The 5,973-nt window shown below is 35.2% G+C and overlaps 1 pseudogene; it reads left to right on the top strand.

The window, feature by feature from the left end:
- The first annotated feature begins 734 nt into the window (after positions 1–734).
- On the top strand, positions 735–2,733 carry LOC148553920 (protein CLAVATA3 INSENSITIVE RECEPTOR KINASE 2 pseudogene; annotated as a pseudogene).
- Positions 2,734–5,973: the final 3,240 nt, after the last annotated feature.

Genomic DNA, 5,973 nt, shown 5'->3' on the forward strand with positions numbered 1-5,973 from the left:
TGGAGCCTGATCCTAAGAAGCGGTTGACAGCAGAGCAGGTTCTTGGTGAGTCACTCAGTTGTCTTGCATTTGGTTCCAGATATTGGCCCATCCATTTTGTCCCCCAAAATGTTTTAGGGATTTATGTGATAATTGTATAACCCCCCTCTTAAAATTGATTTGCACAACTTCTGTCTTTGGGAGATATTTCTATTTCATTGTGTATTTGTGTTAAAAAAGGTTAATTTATTGAGATTCAGTTTAATGAGTATAGAAAGTGATTCAAGATATTTGCTGTCATTATGGTTGCAGAATATTCCTAGCTACAGAATGCAAAGAAAGCTTCAAATGTTCCGTTAGGAGATATTATGAGGACAAGGCTTAAGCAGTTCTCTGTGATGAACAGATTCAAAAAGAGAGCTCTTCAGGTTAGTAGCATCTATTGCGGTTTATGCATAATGGATGACTTAATATCTATATACTACGTTTTTATTTTGGTGATTTATGTTTGCTTTAAATGAATGCTACAGGTGATTGCTGAACATTTATCTGTTGAAGAGGTAGAAATAATCAAAGATATGTAACTGATTGTTTTCTATACTATTCCTTTGCAGACTCTGCAGAGTTGAATCCAAATGGTGTTACTATTGTTTTGGTTTTGGTTATGATTTTTATTTTTAAAGGGGAATTATATGTTTAATATTGTAATCTGTATAATAATATATATATTTTTCATATCAAATAAAGTGTAGAGTATGGACTACGATTGTGCAACTGATAAGAGTGTTCTGGGTCTTTCTTCTAATGTCTTATCCTCCTACTATTATTATGTAAGCAAAATTGGTTCAATTAAGACTTTTTTTCAATTCTGTCTTACTATTACTAATAGTAATTAATCCTTTTTTCTGTCTCCTTTTAGGGCTTGGTCCCACTACCAGGATCAAACAATGAATCTTGGTGCCAAGGGCTAGATGGATTGGCTTCAAGTTCTGCTGAATACTACAAGCAAGGTGCTCGATTTGCCAGTGGTAAGTCATTCTTCTTTTATTCTAAGAAATTTTCTTGGGGATAAGATCTATCGAAATTGAATGTAACTGATTGTTTGATTTTGTATTGTGAAATTGAATGGGGATAAGATCTATCAATTGACAATTTTTGAGCCATGAAAAGTATAAAACTACTTTTGGGAGAGACATGGTTTCATGTGAAGTCAGTTTCTTGTTGCTATGTATTGGGGAGTTTGTGAAATTTGGGTTTGGGACTAATTTGCTCTGTATATAATTTAGGTAGTAACATAATTCAATTCCCACCCTCTTCAGCTAGAGTTTGGTTATGGTCATTGATTACTGATTACTGATTACTGATTACTGATTACTGATTACTGATCGAAGCATGATCTCATTTAATATACTGTATGGAAATAGCTGACACTATTAGTAAAAATGAACATTGGGAAAAAAATCTTTCAAATACCTAATTAAATTATTTGTTATGTAATTATTATTATTATATTTTTCTGCTTCTTTGAAAGAAATTGCTCTTAGTTAAAACCATTATTTTTGTTGCTGACAGAACTAATAGAGTAACAAAAATAGTCCAATCCAAAAAGAAAACCATACAAACAGTATTGAGCCAGAAAAATATAGAGGGTGAGATATGAGATAAAGGGGTGGAAGCAGTATTTGTGTTTCTCGTAAAGTGAATTTTGACATGATTTGTTATGTTCCAAAGTAGAGTTGACACGTGTGTTTGTGTGAGTTGTGGGCATTAAATAACCATGGTAATTGGGAGTGAGTGATATAGGGATTGAAGAGAGCATGCATTTGCATTGTGAATTAAAAGGAGCACATGGGATTCAACCTTCTCTGCTGATTCCATCTCAATCCAAGCACAAGCAGAAGCAGCTCCACCTCTCCCACGTGTTGTGATCTCATTGGTTTGAATAGCGGTAGTGCTCAGCTTGCTTTCTTTACATTTGCATCCCATCATCATCACCCTCAGATCTGAAGCTTTAATTTCACTCCCATCACCATGGATGAGAAGGTATGTATATCGTATCTTATCTTATAAATAATCAATTAATTGAAGTCACTATAGTTTCTAATTGGAGCACATTCATGCATTCAATATAGGTGACTGTAATGAAGCTCAAGGTTGACCTTGAATGCCACAAATGCTACAAAAAGGTCAAGAAGGTTCTCGCTAAGTTCCCTCGTCAGTTCTCTTCTCTCTTTTCTTTCTTAACAATTTAGTCTTAGTTGTGCTTCTCTCATGGTTTTGCTCTTTGAGATCTTTTGGTATAGACATAAACGACAGCACCAGGCCATCCTGTTTATTGGTGGTAGGTAGCACAACATAACAGTTCTATATGGAGGAATAGTTAGTTATGATTTTTGCTCTGCTGCAGAATATAAGGAAGAGGGAATTGTCAGCTTGGGAAATCTCAAGACTTTCACATTCAGAGAGCTCCAACAGGCAACAGATAGTTTCAGTTCCAAGAACATACTTGGGGCTGGAGGTTTTGGCAATGTTCATAGGGAAAAACTTGCTGGTGACGGCTCTATGGTGGCAGTGAAAAGACTGAAGGATGTCATTGGAAGTTCTGGTGAATCACAGTTTCGAACAGAATTGGAGATGATCAGTTTGGCAGTTCATCGCAATTTACTTCGCTTAGTTGAATATTGTGCTACTCCTAATGAAAAGCTTCTGGTTTATCGTTATATGTCTAATGGCAGTGTGGGCATCCAGGCTTAGAGGTAGGTTTATCTCACTACCCCACAAAGCATGTGATCACACAGTGTTTGTTACTATATATTTTAGTAGAACTTAGTTATGTGGTCTTGGTTTTGCATTTAAATCCTGTTATGGTCTTTGATATGCACCTATCACACAGGTTTCATTTTGTTTGATTATTTTGTGATCCAGGACATGGTTGTTTTTATGATTCATTACAACTTGCTCACAAGTGTATACTTAAAGAGAAATTTGTATATCAATATTTTGAGTTTAATGAAATATCTCATTTTGTAGTAATTAATTTCAGTATATTTATATTATGCATAATAATAATAATTGATGGCACAAATAATTGGGATTCTAGAAAAAAAAAGTAGTTCGTTGTTTCTAAGAAAATGAGTATAATATAACTAAAAAAATCTTAAGATTTTAGTGGAAATAGTAATGGCAACTAAAAGTAAATAGCATTACAATTTTAGAATATTTTTAGTGGCCATATAAATTGCCGGTAAAATAGATTTTGGCGGCAATAGTAATGGCCGCTAAAAGTAAATAACATTGTAATTTTAGATTACTTTTGGTGGCCATATAAATTGCCAAAAAAATGGCCACTAATAGTTATATACTTTTTGCGGCCATTAAAAAGGTCTTTACCGGCAAATGTTATAATTGCCACTAAAACCTTTTAGCGGCGAAGCATAAGACGGCTAATGTCTAATTGCCGGTAAATGTATTAGCGGCTATTTTTATTGCCGCTAAAAATAAAATAAATGGCCGCTAAAAGTGATTTTTCTTGTAGTGTGTGCAAAGGTTGAAGATGACCTTTGGTGATTTCATCAGGTTTCTCAAACAACCCTTCTTTAAATAATCTATTCTCGACAAACCTGCATTCGTCTCCTAGAATGACATCATCACAATCTCCCTCAAGACAATTCCAAAGCCCTTCAGAGTTACCCTAAAAGTCGAAAGGGAGGACAAACACCGTGACTACATATCTAAAACAAGTTTCTCCAAATCATCCTCGAATCCAGAGTCAAACGTTTCTGTCAATGCTTCTTCCTCTTCTTTCCCTTTGGGAATCGGCTTGGTTAACATGGTTTCTTTTGACTCATCTTTTGACTCGTGGATTTCAATATCGATGATGCTTTATCCTCCTTTTGTTGTTGCTTTTGAAGCGACTTGCTCTCTTTGCTCAACTCTGGGTATGGACCCTTTGTGTCAATATAAGCACCCTATGCCTGAGCGATAATACTTGGAATATCTTGAAAGTTGCATTAAGATCGGAATCGACCACTACCTCTTCTGCATACTCCTCGTTGAGAAACACCTCGCTTTTGATTTCTAGTCCAATTTCCAAAACCTTCTCTAGGAACGTTGAAATTATAATTTCTTAAGTAGTTTTGAGCATTGTTCTACACCCATTTATTATTTGACACATTAGACGGAGGAACTCTAGTTTGATTTGATACTCCTTGAAGTTTTTGATCGACTGTGATGATAGTGCGCATCTGTTGTTTGACAGGCGCACTAAAAGAGTCTCGACTCTTACATCCATGCTTTAATTGGGCTTGCCTCAATTCCTCTTCGTAAACCTGCTCTATACTCTTTTTATAAGAGTCCAAAGCCTTAACAGCTAATGTGTCGAATAGAGCACTACATTGAGGGCATATGACAACATTTCCTTCTTCTTCCCTTTGTCTTAGCAAAAAATCCAACAAGTCTTCTCCTACTTTTGGATAGATCGGTCTTTTTATTTCGAAGATATCAAGTTTGAACTGATCATCTTTTTTCATGGGCTCGACAAAGGCCATATTAATCGAGAAAGTTATTTCCTCTATTTCAGCAAAATTTGATGTGACCTGAAAAGAATCATAATTTACTTTCATTTCAGGCTTCTCTACAAATTTTAGTCGACCATCATCAATAGCCTTTTGTATCAAGTCCTTGAAACGTACACCTTTATTAGTATAATGCTCAAATACTTGATGGAATTCACAAAATTTTTTGTTTCTAATTTCGAAAACAGATGGCATTCTCTTTTCTTCAGGGAGTACAAGATGTTTGTCTTTTAATAACATGTCAAATATTTGTTTAGATTTTGTCAAATCAAAAGAATGACTTATTCCTCCTGACAAAGAAGTTTTGTCTTTTGCTATATTAAGATATCGACACACATATGGGGGTCCATCTTTTAATTCTGTAGCAAAGGCAGATTCATTGTGGGACTCTTTCTCACTTATACAGTCGACATAACTTACTTTTTTGTTAATGAAAGGTTTTCTTTTACTTGACTCTAGTTCCTCTTTTTCTTTATTAGTTTTTCGATTTGTTGTACTTTATCAGCTAACTGAGTGAAATTTGAAAATTGTTGGCTTACTAACTTCTTTCGAATATTGAAATCGAGACTGTTGATGGCCATATTGACTACTTCAGGTTCAAGAATAGGAGTGAAATACTTGTTTCTCATATCCTTGAATCGTATTAAGTAGTTGCCGATTGACTCTGCTTTTTCTCTCTTCACTGTGAACAAATCGGATAGCATTACTTTTATTTCACCTTTAAAGAACTCAGCATAAAAACTTTTTTCTAACTGAGCCCAATTGTGGATTGAGTTGGGTTGTAGGTTTGAAAACCAAGTAAAAGCGTTCTTTGTGAGATAAGAAGGAAAGTATCCATTTTCTGATATTCATTACCAGTTATTTCTCCTATTTCGACTGTGTAACGAGCCACGTGCTCAACAGTCGATTCCCCACTCTTACCAGCAAATTTGGTAAGGGACTTTGGAGTTTTGACTCCTCTGGGGAGTTCAGCTTATAAAACATAATCGAAAAAATGAGATATGAAGTACGGTTGATTTGTCACCCTTATATTTAACCCTGCTCTATTTAAGATTTGTTCGACAGCTTAGGTTATGTTTTGACTATAGGCTTGAGTAGCATTATTTGCTCTAGCCTCATTCAATTTCCTGTTTGAGTCAATCCCCTATTTAGTATTATAGGAGGATTATTAACATTCATCCCACCTGTGAGTGGTATAAGAGGTCGATTGATTGCTCCTGCATGTCATCGATTCGTCGAGTGACTTGTTCTATTCTAGCATTTTTATTCTCTATCATAGGATTCAATACTGTAGCCATCTGTTGAGTAAGCATATTGACTAAATTGTGATGACTATCCCTGATTTGCTGTTTGAACACGACCAAGGATTTGACCGTGTTAGGAGACGATGTTTCAACAGAAATTTATCTCGATATTTCTG

This window comes from Arachis ipaensis, chromosome B7, assembly GCF_059453495.1.
Source record: "Arachis ipaensis isolate K30076 ecotype BB chromosome B7, ASM5945349v1, whole genome shotgun sequence".
NCBI classification, from domain to species: Eukaryota; Viridiplantae; Streptophyta; class Magnoliopsida; order Fabales; family Fabaceae; genus Arachis; species Arachis ipaensis.